The sequence below is a fragment of the Schistocerca piceifrons genome, chromosome X, assembly GCF_021461385.2.
Source record: "Schistocerca piceifrons isolate TAMUIC-IGC-003096 chromosome X, iqSchPice1.1, whole genome shotgun sequence".
NCBI classification, from domain to species: Eukaryota; Metazoa; Arthropoda; class Insecta; order Orthoptera; family Acrididae; genus Schistocerca; species Schistocerca piceifrons.
In genome coordinates, this window is record NC_060149.1 from 203715557 (window position 1) to 203739095 (window position 23539).

Consider the following 23539-nt stretch of genomic DNA (forward strand, 5'->3'; position numbering starts at 1 on the left):
GCTAAGGCCTTGGCAGCAAGTTATATTAAATAATTATGCTCTATGGGTCTATAGTTATCGATGCAACCCTTTAAGGACATATGCTTAAAAATATGTGTAAACAAACAGTACATTTACGTATTATTCTGGACTGAGAAGCTAAAGACGTCACTTTCCTGATTACTGTCAAAATGCCATAACAGCTCATGTAACTGCTCTCACTGAATAATCTACGGTGATAGTAGCTAACGTTTTCGTCTTTTTCGTCAACTTTTGCCTCGTGGTTCCGATCAAGATGGGAAATCGCCCGCCATCGATTTTGGCTTGAGTCTGCCGCAGCACTCACTGGAAGGTACTCTGTGCACGATCGGTTGTATTCGTGTTTTAACTGTTTGTGTGTTTTGTGTGGGAACCAACACGACATTTTCCTGGAGGAGATTGAAAAACCACTCAATAATTATAAAACCTGTCAACAATCACAATCAGGCTGGCTTATTATTACTGATTAAGTTTTTTATTTGGCTCGGATTTATTGAACCACACCGCAGATTGACCACCATTTCTGACAATAGTTATCTCTGTAAACTTTGAAACCTATTGTCATTGATAAGGCGTGACACACGTCTCCGATCCTTGTCGGTTAGGATCTTTGTACGATTACTGTTACGTGGCCTCGAATGGCCCTCCATTCCTTGTAAACACGTTGGACCTTTCGCGTTGAGACACCAACAAATCGGGCAACTTGACTCACGGAGTGGTTAGGGAGACGTTCAAATATGACAGCTCCTTCCTGTTTTGTGACATCTACCCACCTCGTTGCTCTGATTCCACACAACAGACTGGTACGTACGCAGTACTTCATTGTCATGACTTAACGTCAGCGGTGGAGGGTCATATGAGCGCCTGGAAACAGTTCCACACCATCTGCACAGCTCCAAATTCAGTGTTGTGCAGTGTACAGAGAGGCAGGGATGTCCCACTTCGTTGTGGTTCCACGGTACGGTTTTGCGTTTACGAACTGTTTAACGCCAATAGGTTTATTGTGAGACGCTTGAAGCACCAGTCTTCGGTTTGTTGTTACAGCTGTGTATCGAATACATTACGTGGACGCACTTTTCGTTATTTTATCCGCTTCCGTAACGGTGGTTGCTAAACTGACGAATGTGCGGTTGCACTCGATTCCTAGGTGACCGGCTCGAATTCTGGTGGAGGCAGAAATTTTTACCGCCAGAAGATGGTTGCCAACGGGAGTTTGTGGTCATCGAGGAGGAGGGGGGACGCCGAAAGAGGCAGCAATTTCTGTCAAAAAGTGAGGAGTAGGTACCACAGGAGAAAAGAAGAGAGCATGCGACACAGATCGAAGTACAGCATAGTGCACCTACGAAAAAGCAGGAAAGAAATTTTTGGTGAAAATTCAGAACTGTTGAGGAATTTCATTTTCAATCTCTCCCTGGGGTCCACTTCCAAGTATCCTTCATACTTCCATCTGAGTGTCTTTTTTTAACCAATAAAGGGTTCCCCTTTTACTAATTTCCAAGTCAAATGGACATATTCCTAGAATGAATAACCAAGTATCATAAGGGGCAGCGCAGTAGGCGCCCGTTAATCTTAGTAAACCTCCTCGTTGAACTCTTCTCACTAATGAGGCTGCCTTCACGAGCTGCAATATCCGACTGATGCTAATTTAGACTGGTGGTATGCTTCGATTGTCTGATTGGTTTCTCGGGATGCCGAAATTGTCTATTTGCGATGGCTATAATATTGTTCATCACGTTTGTATCTTTACTGCATGGTTCCTCTATATGATGTGCAAAGATACGACGTTCGTTCAGGAATACTCCTAAATATCTCGTTACTGCGTTTCTTCTAATCGATACATTATTTAATTTTATTTTAGCGTTTCTTGCTAGGCCCTCTTTCAGCAAAAGGTGCTTAGTTTTGTGAGGTTCTGGTGACGACCTGACGCTTCGACACCATCCTTCAAGTTCACGGAGCGCTGCATTACAGGGCTATTACAAGTGATTGAAGCGATTTCATAAATTCACTGTAGCTCCATTCATTGACATATGGTCACGACACACTACAGATACGTAGAAAAACTCATAAAGTTTTGTTCGGCTGAAGCCGCACTTCAGGTTTCTGCCGTCAGAGCGCAGTGAGACAAAATGGCGACAGGAGCCGAGAAAGCGTATGTCGTGCTTGAAATGCACTCACATCAGTCAGTCATAACAGTGCAACGACACTTCAGGACGAAGTTCAACAAAGATCCACCAACTGCTAACTCCATTCGGTGATGGTATGCGCAGTTTAAAGCTTCTGGATGCCTCCGTAAGGGGAAATCAGCGGGTCGGCCTGCAGTGAGCGAAGAAACGGTTGAACGCGTGCGGGCAAGTTTCACGCGTAGCCCGCGGAAAATTGGCTCATGCTACAACTGGAGACCGACAGCGCCGACTTCATCTTTCAACAGGATGGTGCTCCACCGCACTTCCATCATGATGTTCGGCATTTCTTAAACAGGACATTGGAAAACCGATGGATCTGTCGTGGTGGAGATCATGATCAGCAATTCATGTCATGGCCTCCACGCTCTCCCAACTTAACCCCATGCGATTTCTTTCTGTGGGGTTATGTGAAAGATTCAGTGTTTAAACCTCCTCTACCAAGAAACGTGCCAGAACTGCGAGCTCGCATCAACGATGCTTTCGAACTCATTGATGGGGACATGCTGCGCCGAGTGTGGGAGGAACTTGATTATCGGCTTGATGTCTGCTGAATCACTAAAGGGGCACATATCGAACATTTGTGAATGCCTAAAAAAACTTTTTGAGTTTTTGTATGTGTGTGCAAAGCATTTTGAAAATATCTCAAATAATAAAGTTATTGTAGAGCTGTGAAATCGCTTCAATCATTTGTAATAACCCTGTACATTTGTCTTTTATAATTCTTCTGGAGTCACCACTTGCAATGAACAGCATATCATATGCAAATGCGCCAGTCATGTCATGTTATCGCTGTCACGTAACTTCTGAAGTGTGGGCTCCAATGCTACATCCCAAAACTCTTCAGTCTTTTGTTAGTCTTCCTTATTTCCTTTCCCGGACATATTAAAGAATCATGTCCCCCGCTCCACCTATTCTGTCAGACAGTTATTCTTCACCTCTGAACACTCCAACTTCTTAAGGCGACTAAGGAAAGGCGGCCTCCATAGGTTATCGAAGGTGCCAGCAGTACGGATCACAATCGCTAGAGCGTGCGTTGGATAAGAGTCTGTCGCTAGCGAGATCGCCTTATTAATTGCCTCTTCAGTTGAACTGCCTCTTCTAAACCTGCAGTGCTGAGGGCTCGTCCTGTGTAGCAGTCTGTGATCTTGTAATCTCTTGCACTATAATTTTTCAAATATTTTGCCGAGAACGTTGAAAAGACAAATTGATCTGTATGATTCGGGTGTAATCGGATCCTTGCCTTGCCCTTTACTAATTATCACCACTTCAGCATTCTTCCACGGCGCACGCCCCTACCTTGCAAGAATCAATCGTTGTACAGTTCGCGCAAGTAATATCTAATTGGTCACATAAGGCTTATATTACTTCGGCTGGGATCCCATGAGATCGTGGAGATCTTTTATTTCCAGTCTTAAACGTTTTTACCTAATTTCTTAGCCGCGTGGTCTTAGGCGTCTTGTCATGGTCCACGCGGACCGATGACCTAAGCAGTTTGGTTCCATAAGATCTTACCACAATTTTTTTTTGTAATTTCTTCTCGTGCGAAGGAGTACACAAGTTTATTGTTTCTATAGTCTTCGCATAACAATTTTCCTGACCTACTCTGATCTTCTGTTTCACCCTCTTCTCTGTCATCGAGAAGCAGTGTTTCCAGTTTCTGTTACTGGCCCATCATTCGATCTGAGAGCGGATAAGACTATTGGTGATCGTATTTTCTCCCAGACCATTTTGTATAGTATACCCCAGTGATCGGTTTCTATGTTAATCTACACGAATTGCTTCCTTCGTTCCATTTTTGCTTTCTATAACTCATCCCCAGAACGTTGGGTAACATATCTGTATCTATGCAGTCTTCGTATTCTTTCTCCTTGGGTCATGCTGCTCTGGTATAGCTTCCTGACTCTTTCTGTTTTACATCTTAATTTCTGCAATGCCTTGGTCCAGATGCTAGGTACTCCTGGAGCAGGGTCTACCCTGACAGATATCGACATTTCCATTGCAGTACGTATGGCCGATATCAGTTCTTCCATTTTAAAGTCTACATCATCACCCCGCGATGGACTTCCTGGACAATGAAGCACTCTTCTGAGTTCTTCTCATTTAACTTCCTTCGGACCTTAAACGATCGTTAACTGTAGTACCTTGGATTTCCCATCCAGTGATGGTACAGTGTACGATACTGTGATCACTCGATGTGGTACCACTCTCAGCCCCCCAGCCTTTCACACGGTGCGCCACTGTGGTATTTGCTAGAGTGACGCCTATGTTTGACCTTGCTCTGACCTCCCTTCGTAGGTTGGCAGATTGAAAGTTGTATTCAGTACCTGTAGCATGAGTTCCATCTCTTCTTCTAGTTGCCTTCCACGGCCATCAGTCAGGCGGATATATCACAATACTGACTTCGCATCTGCATCAGTGGAACACACAAGAGGCTAACTCGTCCTTCGTGACTAATATCCCTTAGCCTTAGCATATACGAGCGGCGTTTGAAAAGTCCGTGCAAAAATAAAAACTACTTATGTGTTTGGGGTAAACCTTTTTTACTTTTCGACATAGTCTCCTTTTAGACTTACACACTTCGTCCAACGCTGTTCTAATTTGTTGGTCCCTTCCAAATAATAGGGATTGTCCAAGTCTGCAAAATAGCTCTTTGTTGCTTCAATCACCTCCTCGTTTGAATAAAATCTTTGTCCCGCCAGCCATTTCTTCAGATTGGGGAACAAATAGTAGTCCGAGGGAGCCAAGCCTGGAGAATAGGGGGGATGTGAAACGACTTGGAGTCCTATTTCCATTAATTTTGTGACCACAACTGCTGAGGTGTGTGCTGATGCATTGTCGTGATGGAAAAGGACTTTTTGCGGTCCAATCGCCGGCGTTTCTCTTGCAGCTCGGTTTTCAAACGGTCCAATAACGATGAATAATGTGCACCTGTAGTAGTTTTACCCTTTTCCAGATAGTCGAAGAGTATTATCCCTTGCGAATCCCAAAAGACAGTCGCCATAATTTTTCCGGCCGAAAGAATGGTCTTCATCTTTTTTGATGCAGATTTTCCATTGGTAACCCATTGTTTTGATTGTTCTTTGGTCTCAGGAGAATAGTAATGTATCCATGTTTCATCCACAGTAACGAAACGACACCAGCAGCATTTTAAGTACAAACTTTGAGAGCAGCACTCCGAGTGAGAGAAACAGCCTTGTCGGAGGTTGTCGAGGCTGGCAAACAGCGATACGGAGTTGGCGTCCTAATGATCTGACTGAGAGCTCTGTCTGAATAAAAAAAATAAAAAAATGGGTTTTTAAAGGATTGTGGCTGCGCACTATTTCTCCCTTCCTATAGTCGGCCCACCAATACACCGGCACTTTACAGGCTTCAGCCAATCCGACAATTGGCTCTGCACCCCCAGGGCGTCTCTGGCCAATTACATTCAGATTCCTGCCCTTCTCCTACTCCTTAAGTAGGGATGTATCTGAGATTTACACTAACAAACTCCAAGTTTGGTAGCTACAGCGTTCAGCTGAACGGTAAACGTCACTGCCCTTCCGCTTATGGACAGCGATAACAGTGTCTTGTGCCACTTGGTCCCGCCCAGAGACCGTTCGTGGGTGGGACCGCTTTTGTAACACTCTAAGCAGCGTAAACCCACTGACGTTCTCAGGAGCAAGTAACGAGCTTGTTGCCTTTGCTAAGACGTACCTTTTTGTGATCATCTTCTACTGTGATGCCTTAGATCAGCGTCAAGGTGGGCAGATGGAGTTAGCAGTTAATTCTCTGAAGTGAACTTCTCTCATGGAACAACTGCCCAGAGTGTCTACAATCCGTAGGACTCTTGCGTTACTGATGACCTCCGGTAACCTGAACGCTACCACTTTTTCCTGCTCTCTGCATTGTGTCTTTGATTTCCCATCCTGGAGTGCCCTTGCTGGTTTCCAACAGCCTTAAGCTTAACAATGCACAAGTCATTACATCGTCAGTACATGGCATCCAGGCCGGCCGGTGTGGCCGAGCGGTTCTAGGCGCTTCAGTCTGTAACTGCGCTGCTGGTACGTTCGCAGGTTCGAATCCTGCCTTGGGCATGGTTGTGTGTGATGTCTTTAGGTTAGTTAGGTTTAAGTAGTTCTAAGTTCTAGGGGACTGATGACCTCAGATGTTAAGTCCCATAGTGCTCAGAGCCATTTGAACCATTTGAACCATGACATCCAGCCTCATGCAGTACGCAGGCACTTACCGTGACCGTAAGCTGTTCTATTTTATCTCCGTTAGCGATGTTGCTCATATATTAGCCAATCTGCTATTCTCGACTGTAATCCCATGCTATACGACAAAGCGTCATCACAAAGTGCTTGTATAACGTTTCTGGGGAAAATAATTCATTTCTTCTGGCAGAAACCTGTTTCAATAACTTCTCCAGATTTTCTACTTCTGTTGCCAGATTGTTCATTTTGAGATGGATTCTGTCTTGGAAATTAGGCAGAGGAAGAGTAACATACTCTTTTGGGTGCTTATTCCTTGCGAGATGTTTTAATGCTGCAGTAAGCGTCATCGACTCTTCCAGCGTAGTGGGTTGCGTCACTTTCTATATGCTTTCATAAATGTGTTGACGATCTATTCCAGCTGTGGTCTGTTGCCTGCTTCTCGGCACTAGGTCTTTGTTTCCTGTAATACATTACCACGCCGGTCATCGATTCTATGTATCTACACAAAATCAAGAGACAAATGAATGATATTTGCGCCTGCGATAGTGTGGACACGCTAGAGCACAGATCCTGGGACTGCGTGCTCTATGAAGACGTGGCGGGAAATGGCCAACAGCCATTAAGAACGTTGGATCCCAAAACAGCAGTGAAGAACGAGTCCTCCTGGTGCATTTGGACGATACTGAAGCCGCAGTATCCAGATGGCCAAGGTAGACTTCACGAGACATTCAACCACATGTCAGCAAGCTGCCTTCCCGACTAGACAACATGCTCTGCATATGGAGAGAAGACAACTGAGGTCAGCGACCACTGAATAGAATGGTTTCTCATGAATTTACATTTATGTGGTGGAAATGGTCACCGTCGTGTGTAATCTAAAACGTAACAATGACTCATTGAATTGGTTGTCATGCTGTCCCATGCCCAAGGAATCCAACAGACAATGGATATTGACTGAAGTAGTATGAGGGCGGATCCAGTAGCGGAGAGAACCATCTACAGGTTAAATGCAGTAAATTAAATTAACAAGAACAGAACAGATTCTGTAGTGCTAACAGTAGTGTTAGTTGTCAGGTAATTGGTTCATGGTTTTATTGTAGTTTTGTAGTAGTAGAAGTAGCTGCAGTCTTTGTAGTATTAGCGTTTTTTATTGAACACCAAAAACAAATAGATAATACAAAATGTATTATTATCGAAGCATATGTGATCTGTATGGTCTATTTTAATTTATCAGATAATATATTGTAATTCTGAAGAATAAATAAAAAATAAATCACCAGACTTTGAATCCACGTCCTGCATTAAAAATCAAACCTCTCCGCAGTGTTTCATATTGTGAGGACACGTGAGACTGTTGATGTTCCTCCCTCTGTCGGATGGGGACGTTAATCTCGGCGGAGAGAACTAGGTTTCGTGCGGCATCGGGTGTCATCCTCTCCTCCTCTCATCATCATACAGCACAAACATGAGACGACACTATACACGCAGCTATCATAGTCGCATCTGTCACATACCGTGAGGAAAAGGACCATTGTACACACATGGACGAAACACTAACCGCTTAGGTGGCTGACCATCCCAGGCAATGATGTCACTCAAATCTTCCTTTTTCCTTCTCCGATGTTTACTTAAGCTTTTATTAAAGAGAAGTAAATATAATCAAAATATCCACGGGTATGCTGCCGGTCTATAGTGTCCAACGGGCACAATATTTCGGCGATCATACATGTCGCCATCATCAGGTGAACTGACGGACTGAGCTCCTGTGAACGTGCCGGCACGGAGATCCGTACGCTATGGCTGCTCAGAGGGAACTGGGTTCGGTCGCGACGGTGGCCGATTTAAATACCCTCCGCCCGCGGCGCGCTCCCTCCGCCGTCCGCGCCCCGCGCCGCGGTCGCGCGGTGGAACAGATTGCGACGGCGTCTGAGATGACGTCGGTGTGATGGCTCTGTCCGCCGTGGTCGTCACAACTATACGTTTGCTCGATTTACTCTTGATTAACCCGATCGCCGAAATATTGTGCCCGTTGGACACTATAGACCGGCAGCATACCCGTGGATATTTTGATTATCAAATACGCCGGGAGAAACTCAAGAATCAGAAGTAAAAATGTTTCCTACCTTTATTATGTTTTTTGTTACATGGATACTGTTCGAAACTCTAAGTTCGGTGTAAATCAGTCTTGAAGACGCCAAATGGTTTTACTTTGTAGCCAGTATGAATAAAGAAATTCACACTGCCTGTATTTGAAATTTAATCTTCACTTTCATATTAAGTATGTGTTTCTCTGAACTATTTCCTTTTCTCCTAGTGTCAATGTATGTTATGTCACTAAAATGTGGCATAGTTTCATAAATTTTCTCTTAGACTTTTCAATGGTTAACAGTTTCGTTTGAAGTAATCGTAATTAATGTGGTCAAGTATCATTTCACCTTACTCTTGTAAGGCAGCTTTCAGCTAGATGAAAGGTAAAAGAAGATAGAAACCGCAATAATGCGATGCAGACAACGCAGCAGTCGAAAGCAAAAGACAAGAATTAATATCACATGCAGTCATTGTCAAGTGCCATCATATATCCATGCTTCCTTTGAAAAAATTTCGTAGATCTTAAGTTTTGAATAATTAAATCGTATTGAAACAATATTAATGTTTGTTCTCTGATTTTTTTTACAGCCCCTACTCCATTTTTGCACAAAATGGTACCCTAAATCTATTCCATACCTGTTTCACTGGGGCGAACACATCCCACGTAACATAATGAAGCCGGCCGAAGTGGCCGTGCGGTTAAAGGCGCTGCAGTCTGGAACCGCAAGACCGCTACGGTCGCAGGTTCGAATCCTGCCTCGGGCATGGATGTTTGTGATGTCCTTAGGTTAGTTAGGTTTAACTAGTTCTAAGTTCTAGGGGACTAATGACCTCAGCAGTTGAGTCCCATAGTGCTCAGAGCCATTTTTTTAAGATAACGAAAAACTGGAGACAGAACAGAAAAAACTACAAATATTTGCGTACTCGGTATGTAGTCATGGGGCAGTCCAACAATTACCGAATAAAGTATTAAATTCCGTCGAGAAAGAGTTAACACAGTGTTCAGACTAAATCGTAACAGTTTTCTAACTTCCTTCCCTTTGGTGGGACGTTACAGCCTGATGGGAAAAGTAAGCAGCAGCAGTCGCTAAAAGTAAACATGCAGGCTGGGTGGCAGTAGGTGTACTATTTATTTCTTAATTTATTAAGTAATTTCCTGGCCTTATAATTGTAAATTCATGGTCGATGTATTAGATTGTCATTTCCTTTTGCATAGCCTCAATGATGGCGCTGAAATGAAGTTTGATAGACATACTGAGCTTACATATTATTGTTCTGATACTTCTGAATTCTGTGCATTGTTCCGTAGGACATAATACAGGAAACATAAACATAAAGCCACAATCAATTATCTGGTGTAGGTAGTACTTAAGATAAGCAAAGAAACGCGTTTTGCACAGAACTGTTGATGCAGCGATAAAAAACTGGGTTCGTCATTGGGAGGAGTCAGGCTGAAACCCATGGTCAGACGTAGTCAATAGCGCAGTCTGGGTGAAGATAATGCTTTTATCAAACTAACTAAAGAAATTCATGCAAAGGTCCTCTCACAGAACTATTCGTATAGGTTAACCGCTACAATTATTGCATTTGCTTCCCTCTTACCAAAAAGTATGGTATGGCTCTGGGGCATAGTACTGCACCTCCAGCAGCAATTTAAGCAGCAGTTAGCACCACACTGGTACAGCGAAATGTTGCAAATCGGTTACTTCAAGGACAATGCCGAGCGAGATGCTCCGTAGCGTGCATTCCATTGATCCCAATCCACCGCCATTTGCGACTTCAGTGGTGTCAAGCGAGAGCTTATTGGAAGATAGGGTGGTGGTCTGTTGTGTTTTTATGATGACAGCTCGTTCTGGCTCGGTGCCAGCGATGGTTGTGTGTTGGTTAGGAGGAGACCAGATGAAGGTCTGCAACCAACCTGTCTGTGTGCTAAACTCACCAGACTTACACCTCACCTTACCGTCTGGGTTGTGATTTCATATGACAGTAGGAGCCACTATCGCGGTTATCTCACACACCCTGACTGCAAATTTGTACACCAGTCTCATGGTTCCACCTCTTGTACTGTCATGTATGAACAGCGTTGCAGTGGGTGTTTTCCAACAGGATAATGCTCGCCCACATACCACTGTTGTAACCCAACATGTTCTACAGAGTGGTGATATGTTGCCTTGGCCAGCTCAATCACCAGATATGTCTCCAGTTGAGGAAATATGGGAGATCATTGGACGAAATCTCCAGCGTCATCCATAAACAGCAATAGCCGTCCCTGTATTGACCGATCATGTGCAACAGGCATGAAACTCTATCCAAGAAACTGACGTCTGGTACCTGTACTACAGAATGCATGCACTTATGCATGCTTGTATTCAATATTCTGATGGCTGGACCTGCTGTTAATGTACTAGCATTTGACGTTTGCAATGGCTTATCACACGCTTACATTAACCTGTGATCTTGCATTGTTAATCAATTAAATAAGTTACCTAGAAAAGTGTACTCCCGAAACTTCATTATTCTACATTAATTAGTTTTTATGTCGCGATTTCATATCCATCGGTGTAGTCTCCAGGAAAACTGCAGAATGATTCAGATTGCAAGATTGTTTACACGCTATAGATGTCCCAACTTATACCATTTTGGTTGTCGGAGCTGACCAAGTAGACAGTGGCATGAAGGATCTGTTCATGCTGGAGAGCACCAAGGAAACTTTTGTAAAACCTCGTCACTAGTTTTGTAAAGGCCTCGTCGCTACTGCTGTGGAGGCCGAGTTGCCACACAGGCCGAGCTTGTGAGTTCGTGAAACGGCTTCTGGTGCAGTACACCGCTGAGACAATTTCTCCCTGCCACTATTACACAGCTATACCCCAGGATAAAATGACAGGATAGGAGAAAGAAAGTTCTACAACACTCCAACAAATCAGCTACAGAGTCACACAAATGAGTTAAAAGGATTTATTTATCTTTGTGACTAGTTGAAGTATGAAGTCTGCAACACTGCATGTAATTTAACAGAAAAGAGGCCCTCAATGGCTAAGTGTACATAATCGTAGGTAAACTTCACAGTACATAGCAAATGCAATTTACAACAACTGTCTGTTCAGTTCTAAGAGTTCACTAAACGACGTTTCCTGTCTGAGTCAGGTACGGTTCTCGCTGAACAGTGGTGCACTGCAGCTCTCGCTGAGGATGTGAACCCTGGAGACTCACTCTCCAGCCCAGCTCGAAGTATTCATTGTGGAGTAGAATGTGATCCACTCCTCCAGTCAGGAGACAGAGGCAGGCAGCAAGTGTGTCGGGTGCCGGAACAGGGCAGGCAGCAGTGGCTTCCCTTCCCGATGGTGGACAGCAACAGCTTCCTGGCCCTTCTGTTCAAGCCTCCAGTAGCCAGCAGACTAATAGCGGTCTCTGCACCATATCAGTGATGACAATGAAGCTGGCGGTGCTGCTCACAGTGAGACTTGCGACTCCATAGATAATTGTAGACGATTAGCTCCGCACAGGATCGACTGATATAGCCTCCCCTGTACCATGGGGCTGCTGCAACTGAGAGTGATATTAAGAAAGGCGTAGTATTTGTACTGGCGCTTTCTGTGCACTCTATTGCTGTGGTGACAGCAATGACATGTGTACTAGTTCTTCCGTGCAGTGAGCTTTCCTAGTGACTTTAGGCTTTCGTAACTTCTTTCTGACTCCCTTTTCCGCTGAATCAATGGCTGAATATTTACTGTTGCGTTATTAACTAGGTTTTATTGTGTCACTCTGCTCTGTCACCAGTATGCAGATCTCTGTCTGTTGCCATGATGTCACTGTGCTTCACTTGCAGATTGGGGCACTCCCTCACGTCGCAATCGCTTCCGTGTTCAGCTTGGCCTGCTCAGCACTTCCTTCTAGCTTGCAGTTTGTGGGTCACTGATTCAGGCAGCTTAACTTCTGGGATCACCAGTGAAGAATTTTAACAAATTTTTAGTGTTACCTTCCTATACTATTCTGGGATCCAACAAAGCAATGGAGAATTAAAACTTCACAATAGTCCGCAGCTCGTGGTCGTGCGGTAGCGTGCTCGCTTCCCGCGCCCGGATTCCCGGGTTCGATTCCCGGCGGGGTCAGGGATTTTCTCTGCTTCGTGATGTCTGGGTGTTGTGTGATGTCCTTAGGTTAGTTAGGTTTAAGTAGTTCTAAGTTCTAGGGGACTGATGACCATAGATGTTAAGTCCCATAGTGCTCAGAGCCATTTGAACCATTTTGAAACTTCACAATACGCTCTTATGATCAGTTGAAAGTCCTAGCTGACTAAGAGAATTAGATGAACAACGATTTTGATCTGTCAACGGGTTGCGTGTGGGGCATCCCACACGAAATGGTCCGTCGGAGATACATGTCCGTGCACGACAGTGCAGAGTACCAATAAGTTGCAGAAAGAAACCCTCATAAGGGATTTTCCAGCGGGTCATATAAGGGGACTATTCATGGCAGAGATAATGGGTCAAGTGTTCTGGGTAGTTCTCGTCTCAGAGACCATTTGTACACCTGTCAGAAGAACGGACATACTGTAGCTGTCCAACAAGAAAGGGTCAAAATTTAAGCATTACACACTTCCTCCAGCCCAGGAAAATTGAGCAAATCGGTTGGTTCTCTTGCATTAGGTGGGGCCTAGGTTGGACCTTAAACGGCATATAAAAGCGCCATTTATTCGTGGTCGATTCCTGAGAAAACCGCGAAAAACCACTGTTTTTGGGTCGAAAACTATCTCTTGAGGGGATAGGCTATTTCTGTAAGCAACGAAGGCAAAGGTCAAATGTGGAAAGATAACATAAAATGTTTGTACAAGGGAACTGTACTAGAAGGCAGTATTATACAAATGGAAGAGGACGTGGATGAGAATGAGATGGGAGGTACGATACTGCGAGAAGAGTCTGACAGAGCACTGAAAGACCTAAGTCGAAACAAGGCCCTGGGTTTAGATGACATTCCGTTAGAACTGGTGACAGCCTTGGGAGCTAGATGTATGAAACAGGCGAATTACCCTCATACTTAAAAAAGAATATAATAATACCAATTCCAAAGACAGCAGGTGCTGATAAGTGTGAATGTTAGCGAACTATTAGTTTAATAAGTCACGGGTGCAAAATATTAACACGAATTCTTTACAGAAGGATGGAAAAACTGGTAGAAGCCAACCTCGGGGAAGATAAGTTTGGATTCCAGTGAAATGTAGGGTCACGCGACGCAATACTGACCATACGACTTATCTTGGAAGATAGGTTAAGGACAGGCAAACCGACGTTTATAGCATTTGTAGACTTAGAGAAAGCTTTTGACAATGTTGACTGGAATACTCCCTTCGAAATTCTGGCGGTAGTAGAGATAAAATATAGGGAACAGAAGGCTATTTACAACTCGTACTGAAAACAGACGGCAGTTGTAAGAGTCGAGGGGCATGAAAGGGAAGCAGTGGTTGAGAAGGGAGCGAGACAGTGTTGTAGCCTATCACCGATCTCATTGTCTGTATACTGACCAAGTAGTAAAGGAAACAAAAGAAAAATTTGGAGTAGGAATTAAAGTCCAGGGAGAAGAAATAAAAGCTCTGAGGTTTGCTGATGACATTGTAATTCTGTCAGAGACAGCAAAGGACTTGGAAGAACAGTTGAATGGAATGGACAGGGTCTTGAAAGGAGGATATAAGATGAATATCACCAAAAGCAAAACAAGGGCAATGGAATGTAGTCGAATTCAATCAGGTGATACTGAGCGAATTATATTAGGAAACGAGGCAATTAATGTAGTAGAAGAGTTTTGCTATTTGGGCAGAAAAATAACTGATGATGGCCGAAGTAGAGAGGATATAAAATGTAGACGGGCAATGGCAAGCAAAGCGTTTCTCAAGAAGAGAAATTTATTGACATCGAACATAGACTCATATGTCAGGAAGTCTTTTCTGAAAGTAATTGTATGGAGCGTAGTCATGTATGGTAGTGAAATATGGGCGATAAAGTGCTCAGTCTAGAAAGCAATAGAAGCTTTTGAATTGTGGCGCTACAAAAGAATGGATAGGTCACGTGACTAATGTGACGCTACTGAAAAGAATTGGGGAGTAAAGAGGTTTGGGGCACAATCTAATTAGAAGAAGAGATCAGTTAATAGGGCATATTCTGAGGCATCCAAGGATCACCAATTTAGTGCTGGAGGGAAGTGTGGGGGTAAAAATCGTAGAGGGAGACCACGAACTGAGTATTGTAAGCAGATTCAGAACGATGTGGGTTGCAGTAGTTATTCAGAGGTGAAGAGGCTTGCACAGGCTAGAATAGCACGGAGAGCTGCACCAAACCATTCTTCGGACTGAATATCTCAACAACAACACCACAAACAACAACAATAGCAGATCGTCGAAATTTTTACCAAATGTTCTTAATATGATAGGCTCGGGGAAGTTGGAAACTTTTTTATATATCATTATGCGTTACGGAGATTCAGAGATTCAAAGTTATAGTACTTATACAGAAAACAGCAAAAACAGGTTTGTAGCCGTTTTGCACAGTGAGCCGCAGTTATTTAAATAACTAACCATAAGTAATGGCTCAAATTTTTACTGTATATTCTTTAGAAATTTATCTAGAAACACCATTTTTCCATTTTTCTAAAATCTGTATCCGTTATCAAAATATCGAAAAACCACTTATATAATTTCTGTTTATGACAAATCGTTGAAATTTTTATCATTTGTTCTTAACATGGTGTCCTCGGGTAACGTTGAAACCTTTTTAGATATCATTAACTGTTACTGTGATTCAGAGGTTCAAAGCCACCGTACTTATACACCTAAAATATGCATATACTATCTGGTTGAGGCGGAAATGTAGTTTTAACTGATATAGAGTACAAATGGCAAGGGCTCTAGTGTCATCTGGGGTCACCAAACTATGTTTATAGTCAGTATTTTTCACAAGTAAAGTTCTATGACAAATATGCCGAAAGTGGTACTGAAGTAAAACATAATGGTTGAAAAGGGTCTTAACATGCTTGTAAAGGACTTAAAAATTACTCGTAAAAACTATTTAAAATTGGGAAGACTGTAAATTCAGTAAAATATTTCTAATAACACTTTTACTCTTTTAAGACACAAATGGTAGCCTGGCGTTTTCGATGAATTGTGGTCGAGGAGTAAAGTATCCAAAAAAACAAGGAAACGATTTTCTATTAGAATGAGCGGAGTGTGCGCTGATATGAAACTTCCTGGCAGATTAAAACTGTGTGCCCGACCGAGACTCGAACTCGGGACCTTTGCCTTTCGCGGGCAAGTGCTCTACCAGCTGAGCTACCGAAGCACGACTCACGCTCACTCCTCACAGCTGTACTTCTGCCAGTATCTCGTCTCCTACCTTCCAAACTTTACAGAAGCTCTCCTGCGAACCTTGCAGAACTAAGCCATGTCTCCGCAGTATCCTTTCTTTCTGGAGTGCTAGTTCTGCAAGGTTCGCAGGAGAGCTTCTGTAAAGTTTGGAAGGTAGGAGACGAGATACCGGTAGAAGTAAAGCTGTGAGGAGTGAGCGTGAGTCGTGCTTCGGTACCTCAGATGGTAGAGCACTTGCCGGCGAAAGGCAAAGGTCCCGAGTTCGAGTCTCATTCGGGCACACAGTTTTAATCTGCCAGGAAGTTTGATTTTCTATTAGCTTTATGTTATACGTGCGGTACTTATTTGTGGTTATGTGTGTCGAAGTACATAAATGTGTCGAAATGAATAAATAAATTACAATGAAATGAACACTCTTTGCTGCTTTGACATACGTCAACGGGAACAGATGAAAATGTGTGATCCGACCGGGACTCGAACCCGGGATCTCCTGCTTACGTGGAAGACGCTCTATCCATCTGAGCCAGCGAGGACAAGGAGCATAGCGCGACTGCAGAGATTTATCTCTGGCACGCCTCCCGCGAAACCCACATTCTCAACGTATTGTCCCGCACTACATTCGTAGTGCCCCCGCCCATTATACTCATTACTCGCGGCGCGTTGCCGATTCCCGTAAGAGTTCGGGCACTGTTTGTGCATTCGCACAGAAGAATAAGATGGTCAAGTGGCCGAAAGAACAGATACCATCTTAGTATATATGTAGTTAAGGCTTACCGGCCACTTGACCATCTTCTTCTTCTGTGCGAATGCACAAACAGGGCGCGAACTCTTACGGGAATCGGCAACGCGACGCATGTAATGAGTATAATGGGCAGGGGCACTGCGAATGTAGTGCGCGACAATACGTTGAGAATGTGGGTTTCGCGGGAGGCGTGCCAGAGATAAATCCCTGCAGTCGCGCTATTCTCTGTGTCCTCGCTGGCTCAGATGGATAGAGCGTCTTCCATGTAAGCAGGAGATCCCGGTTTCGAGTCCCGGTCGGGGCACACACTTTCATCTGTCCCCGTTGACGTATGTCAACGCCTGTAAGCAGCAAAGGGTGTTCATTTCATTGTAATTTCATTCTAACGAGCTGCTTGGTCACCGATGGTATCTGTTCTTTCGGACATCTTAGTATATAAATAAATAAATTGTCAAAACTTTGCTCGCCTATAGAATTCGTATAATATAAGCAGCACACCCTGCTGTGTCAGCGAAAGAAAGGGAACCAGCGGGAGAACGCTGCTGCTGGAGCACAAACACGCCGAATACGAACCTCTATAAATACTCTGACGGGGAAGTGGGGGACTAGTTGCCTCAGTCCTCACCAAAATATTTGGTATGTTAACATATTCTAGCTTTGTTGTACTGGAAGAGAGTAGCAGAGAGGCAGTGATGGTGGAAGAGAGGGGAAACAGTGGCAGTGGGAGGGAAAGAGAAAGGGAGGTGGGTGGAGGTAGAAGCACTGGGAGCAAAAGAAAGAGAGGAACAGTGCAATAAAAAATACAGATGAATTGAGGCCTATATAGGTTTGGGGGTCTGAACCCTTCGAGCTCGGCGGACTTCAAAAATGGTTCAAATGGCTCTAAGCACTATGGGATCTCACATCTGAGGTCATCAGGCCCCTAGACTTAGAACTACTTAAACCTAACTAACTTAAGGACATCACACACATCCATGCCCGAGGCAGGATTCGAACCTGCGACCGTAACAGCCGCGCCTAGAACCGCTCGACCACAGTGGCCGGTCGGCGGACTTTAACTTGTCAATATAGAGAAGAGCGCATTTTGGAACGAAATTTTAAACACTTGAGCATAGGAGAAAAATAAGCTGAACTTCTCCTCCCCCCCAACATTTTTGAGTTGCCTAGGTATGGTGGTGACAGAGGTAGTTTGAAAGAAAGACAGAAGGAAACAGTGTAAGTGAGACAGGATATAGTGGCATTGGGATATACTGTAAATCAATAGGAGAAAAAGGAGAGAATGGGAGAGAGAGAGACATAATAGACTGCGGCAGTGAGAGGGAGACGCTGAGTGTGATGGTTTAACTACAAAGAGAGACTGGGTAAAATGATTTACAATGTTCTGTGTTAAAAGAGCCCGAACATGTTCATATTGCAAACTTTTGGTGAGGAAGGCGGAATGCAAATGGAGGCATTTAGTTTCCCACTTTTCTGTCAGAGTCTATTAAAGAGGAACATCTTCGCCTTCTTTGTACACCGACAGCAGTGCTTTCCCGCTGGTAACATCTTGGACGAACCATCCCACGTGAATTGGCCTACTTTACAAGATTACAAAAGTTTAAGCAGTTATTTACAGATATTAGGTACTTTTTTAGTTATACTGATGGCTAATTCAGTTCATTTTGATGAAACAGAAAGTATGGACATTCACTACTAAAATTTGATGGATATATTCGTATGCTCCTTGTAAAAATCCAATACCTGTCATTTTGCTCGGAGATGATATGGTCCACAGTTATTACTCTCCAGTGAAAACAATATTTCATACAATTTCTTCTCATGTTATTTCACATTTTCATGAAGTAACATAAATAAAGCACTTCATACATGTTTTTACACACACGAGAACGATTTGCGTAACAATTTTCGTAAATAAAAGACGTTCCTTATGTACAGTACGAGTTAGTACATATCACAGCTAGACTGACAACTGATAGCCGCCTGATGACAGTCTAAACTCAGACTAACTGATTTGGCGTGCATTCATTTCTATGTAGCACATCATGTTTTCCCAAAATGTTCTAGAAGTTGTTTGGTCATATTGAGGAATACCACAACATCTGATTTTACAGACAGTATGAATCTAAATATACTTGTGTTTTTTCTATACGTACGAAAATCTGGGAATAAAAATGGTAATGGAAATTGTTTGATAATTCACAAGTTTCGTTTACCTCAAGATTTTATGTCACAGTAAACCGTTTTTACAGATACTGACTGTGTCTTTTAAATATACTGACGGTTCTTAGTTTAGTGGATAACGTTCGTAATTATATAAATTAAATTTGGAAAATAATCAGTTGCACGTTGCATTAGTTGTGTAATATGTATAATATAGAATGATACACAGCAAATAAAAAGAAGCTACATTTTTCATAGATACAAAATCTCTTTGTAAGGTGAAATCTGTAGGCTGACAAAATTTTTCACTGGTTTTCATACACATAATTCGCAAATACGTGTAATAACATTATAAACAGATTTGTGAAAAGGGTGTAATTTCATAAATAGTTACACAAATACCATGAATTTCGTATTTCACGACCGAACTCAGAAATTTCGTACGATTTAGAAATCGCATAATCATTGTTATACACAGAACATCTTATTTTTCCGCATCTCAATTTTTATGACGTCTTATGCCCTGAATTTTGCGTCGCACAATGATATAATATGGCAGATATATTCAGTCGCTGATGTGGATACAGTTTGAAAAATTTGTTGGAAATATTAGTAAAGAAGTACTAAATTCAAACGTCATGATTGATACTGAAATTTTACTGCATGAGCAGCGAGAATGTGCCAACCGATAACGTTTTTCCTTTTCTTTATTTTGTTGCCGTGTCACCGAGAAATATTTCTAAACGCTATGAAATTATATGTAAAGTTTGACTGAAGTTGTTAAGTGCTCTCATTCTCAAATAATGAATGAATATAGTCTGGGTAACTTACGTGCATGAAGCTACGCTGCCCCAGGATATTCCCAAAGTTTATAACTTAAATACTCGAATACCTGTCTTAAACCATTAACGTAATATTATACTTTTTTAATGAATAGATTTATATATTTTTAAACTCGGTTAATACTTATATGAAATTCTGAACATCGAGTCTTAATCTGCTCATGGAAGGCGTTAGATAGCCAACCTGCAACTGGGATCGGGTACGGGGGCGATCGTTGTAGCCGTTTAGAAATATACATGTGTGACTAAGCGGGAAGTGGAGACGTTAGTGTCCATCAGGTGCATGTAGGTAACTGGACTCAAATTAACCCCTACTCGTAGAGGAAATCAACCTCACAAAGCTACAAATACCACATAACAAGTGTTACAAAACTCAGAAGACAAATGCACTGCACTCCGTCTTCAGGCCACGAGCGGCCCATCGGGACCATCCGACCGCCGTGTCATCCTCAACTGAGGATGCGGATAGGAGGGGCGTGTGGTCAGCACACCACTCTCCCGGTCGTTGTGATGGTTTTCTTTGACCGGAGCCGCTACTATTCGATCGAGTACCTCCTCAGTTGGCATCACGAGGCTGAGTGCACACCGAAAAATGGCAACAGCACATGGCGGCCGGGATGGTCACCCATCCAAGTGCCGGCCACGCCCGACAGCGCTTAACTTCGGTGATCTGACGGGAACCGGTGTATCCACTGTGTCAAGGCCATTGCCAAAAGACAAATAGATCGAGCAATTATTACATTCGAAGCTGCAGTTCGTCTGAAATCCCCGGTACCCCTCCAGTGTCGAGTGCAGCCCTTGCTGCTGGTCCGTCTACTTGGCTACAGATCTGTCTGGTAAGCACATCACGAGTTTCCTTTGAAAGAACTGATATGTCAGTCTATCCAGCACAGAAAACAACTCCACACAAATTAGAACATTGCAAACACTCTTGTTTCTCAGGATGCCTTATTCATCTTCTTTAGCTGCCTTGGTATGCATAATTAGTGTTCTGTGTGGACACGAGCTTCTCAGAACGAGGCAGCAGTCGGTGCTGTGAACGGCATCAATTAGCGCCTGTCGATAACTATTTTGTAGAGATCATTACGTTACAGTTTCCTTCTCATTGTTTGATACGCTGTTTCAATTTAGTAAGAAGTTTATATTCAAAAAGTAAGAAGTCAGAGCACTTTCCGCTGGCTACATGTCATACATCCGGAAGGAGTAAAATAACCACCCCCGGGAAAACCAACGTTGATTTTTAAATCGTCGATCGTGCGAAACGCAACTCGCAAGTGCAGTAGGTAGAGGTAGTCATGAGGTATCGATGTTTCTAGACTATCTAATAGATACTGATCCAGAATCGCACAAACGTATACCAAATAAAATACGTCATGTATGGATTATTTCCCCAGATTTACGACTGAATTAAAAAATTCGTTTCAGCCAAAGAGGAGCACGTTATACTCAGTCGAAATTCGTGTACCAAAACTGCGCCTGCCCCAAGAAAGTGCAAAAGGTGCATTACTATTCGCTTGTTATTATTATTATCATTATTATTACATATTTTACAAAGCATAATGATACCGTGAGACATCTATGTGTAACCTGCACTATTGCTGCTGTTAGAGACTGTGTATTTGTCAATAATAAACTTTTTACCAATTTTGCATTTTCTATGCTACCTATTTTACGTTCTGTATCATGGAGAACATTTGCTCTTCTGTCCTCGGCAGAAGTCTCCCGGAACCAGAAAACCGAACGAGGTAGCCCAGTGGTTAGCACACTGCACTCGTATTCGAGGGGACGACAGTTCAAACCCGCGCCCGGCCACAGTGATTTAGGTTTTTCGTGATTTCTCTAAATCGCTTCAGAAAAATGCCGCGATTGTTCCTTTGAAAGAGCACTGCCGATTTCTTTCCCTATCCTTCCACTCTCTTCACATCGTGCGATGTTTAAAAATGCCGAGTTCTACCTTCATTCGGAATCCACGTTAAATTATGGATTCCCCTATTACTGGCTGGGAAAGTCTTTTGGAATGTCGAAGGAAGACAATGGGATACCACCTCCAATAGGACCATGCCTAGTAAACCACTGCGCTGTTCATACCAACCTTCAAGTTGAGTACAGCTATACTTTAAGAGATTAAAAAAAAATAAAGACATCAATATTTAAAGATCATAGTCTACAGAATGCGACGTATCGCCATTAGCGCTCGCAGAACCTGCGAAAGAGAATTTCTCAGTGACGACTTACGAATACCGCGACATTGCCATAGAAATGGACTAGTCTCATATCGCTAAATAAATGTAGAGAGCAGAGGCGAACAGTAGGTCGTGATTGTGTTCTTGTAGCGACGTGACATCTACTTGCATGGACATCTGCTGAATTATCGTGTAACTATGTTTCACTTACACTACCGAAGCGTAGCTGCTTTCTCCCTCCCTCCCGCCTCCGTCTCTCTTTCTCTTGCTATGTCTCTCTCGTTCCCAGATGAAAACACACCGCTGTCGGCACTCAGGCGGAGAGCACAGTTTGCCCCGTCACATAATGAAGTCTAAGTACGATACTGGGAATTTGTAGAACTGTCCCTGGCACAAATTCCTGGAGCTAATCGTCATATGTGTTTTTATGTAATAACTTTTCAGTTTCAGTGCATGCCAGAAGTACTGTCTTGATGGAATTTCTGGCGTCAGAGTGCTGATGTGAAATTATTAGATTATCAAAAATCTGAAATTCTCACTAAAAATGCCAAATTAGAACCCTGGAGAAAATGACTCTTCATTATGACATTACGTTGAAATTTTTTGAAACAAGCCGGTTTTACGAAAACTAATATGTATTGCTTCATGTTCCTCATTCCTGCCCGTGCTTAATGGTATCTGCATTAAAGTTAAAGCAGTTACTGATATTAAACTCTAATCGCTATGCGTCTATTTTCATTAAAATACATATCGCGTGTCAAGAACACAAACTGATTTTTTCTGGATCTGATAAAGAGTGCGACCTTACAAATATTGGAAAAAGTGTGTAGTTATCTTTGGAATATCGAATGCTCATAGAAATTTTATGTAAAATAACAGTAGAAATCATTTCGAGGCAGTTACTTCCCGTTATCCATTCCAAATACTTCTCTGCACCAGAAAAAAAACCACCGGCTTTTGGTTTTATTTTTGTGTCTAGATCTGATCTGGGTGCTGATGTTAATTAACAGTAAACTATCTTATAAGGAACACCTAAATCAAGATATGTATGTGGCTCACCTAAAATTGAGTAACAATACTATCCCATTAATTTTTGATACCATGTCACACTTTATAAACATCTATGTGTATAACATCAGCATCCAGATCAGATCTAGATACAAAAATAAAATCAAACGCCTCATGGAAAAACAATACCCCATTGCCAAAACTAATAACGTAATATCTCCTTTCACTCTTCATAAAAAAACCATCAAATGACTGAAATTACTTTCAATGACCAAGAGCAAACATTACTGGATAAAAGATTAAAATATACTCTCGATCCTAGATTCCACAATACTCTACAAAAACAACTAATAGCATCTGCAAAAGAAGCGCTACACTTAGCAAATATACGTATCAAACAAGAGAATGAAATTACTATCAAAAAAGAAAATGGAACGGAAAGAGAGCTCAAAATCAGGAAAAGCTACAGAATCTTCAGATAGCAAAACATTACGCCAAATTAATTAAAAATTAACGAATAACAATGTCCTAGCAATTAAATCAGATAAAGGTAATAATCTAGTTATCATAAACAAAAATGACTACATACAAAAAGTTAACGATTTATTTAAAAGCAGTGGTATCACATAAATAAATAGAAACCCCACGGACAAATTTGAGCACAAACCAAGAAAACCATAAAAGTATGTCATACAACGCTTACAGAATATGAAAAAGGACATGTATACCCATGAACCTTAGAAAACCAAAGCTCCGTGAACATACTAAGAT

The 23539-nt window shown here is 42.5% G+C and overlaps 1 protein-coding gene and 1 pseudogene across 1 annotated transcript in view; one reads left to right on the forward strand and one right to left on the reverse strand.

Annotated features, from left to right (window-relative positions):
* The window catches only part of LOC124722051 (homeobox protein unplugged-like), a gene marked incomplete at its 5' end in the record, with an annotated part of 428619 nt that overhangs the window by 48409 nt on the left and 356671 nt on the right, over positions 1-23539 (forward strand). The window lies entirely within an intron of this gene.
* On the reverse strand, positions 20171-20288 carry LOC124723686 (annotated as a pseudogene).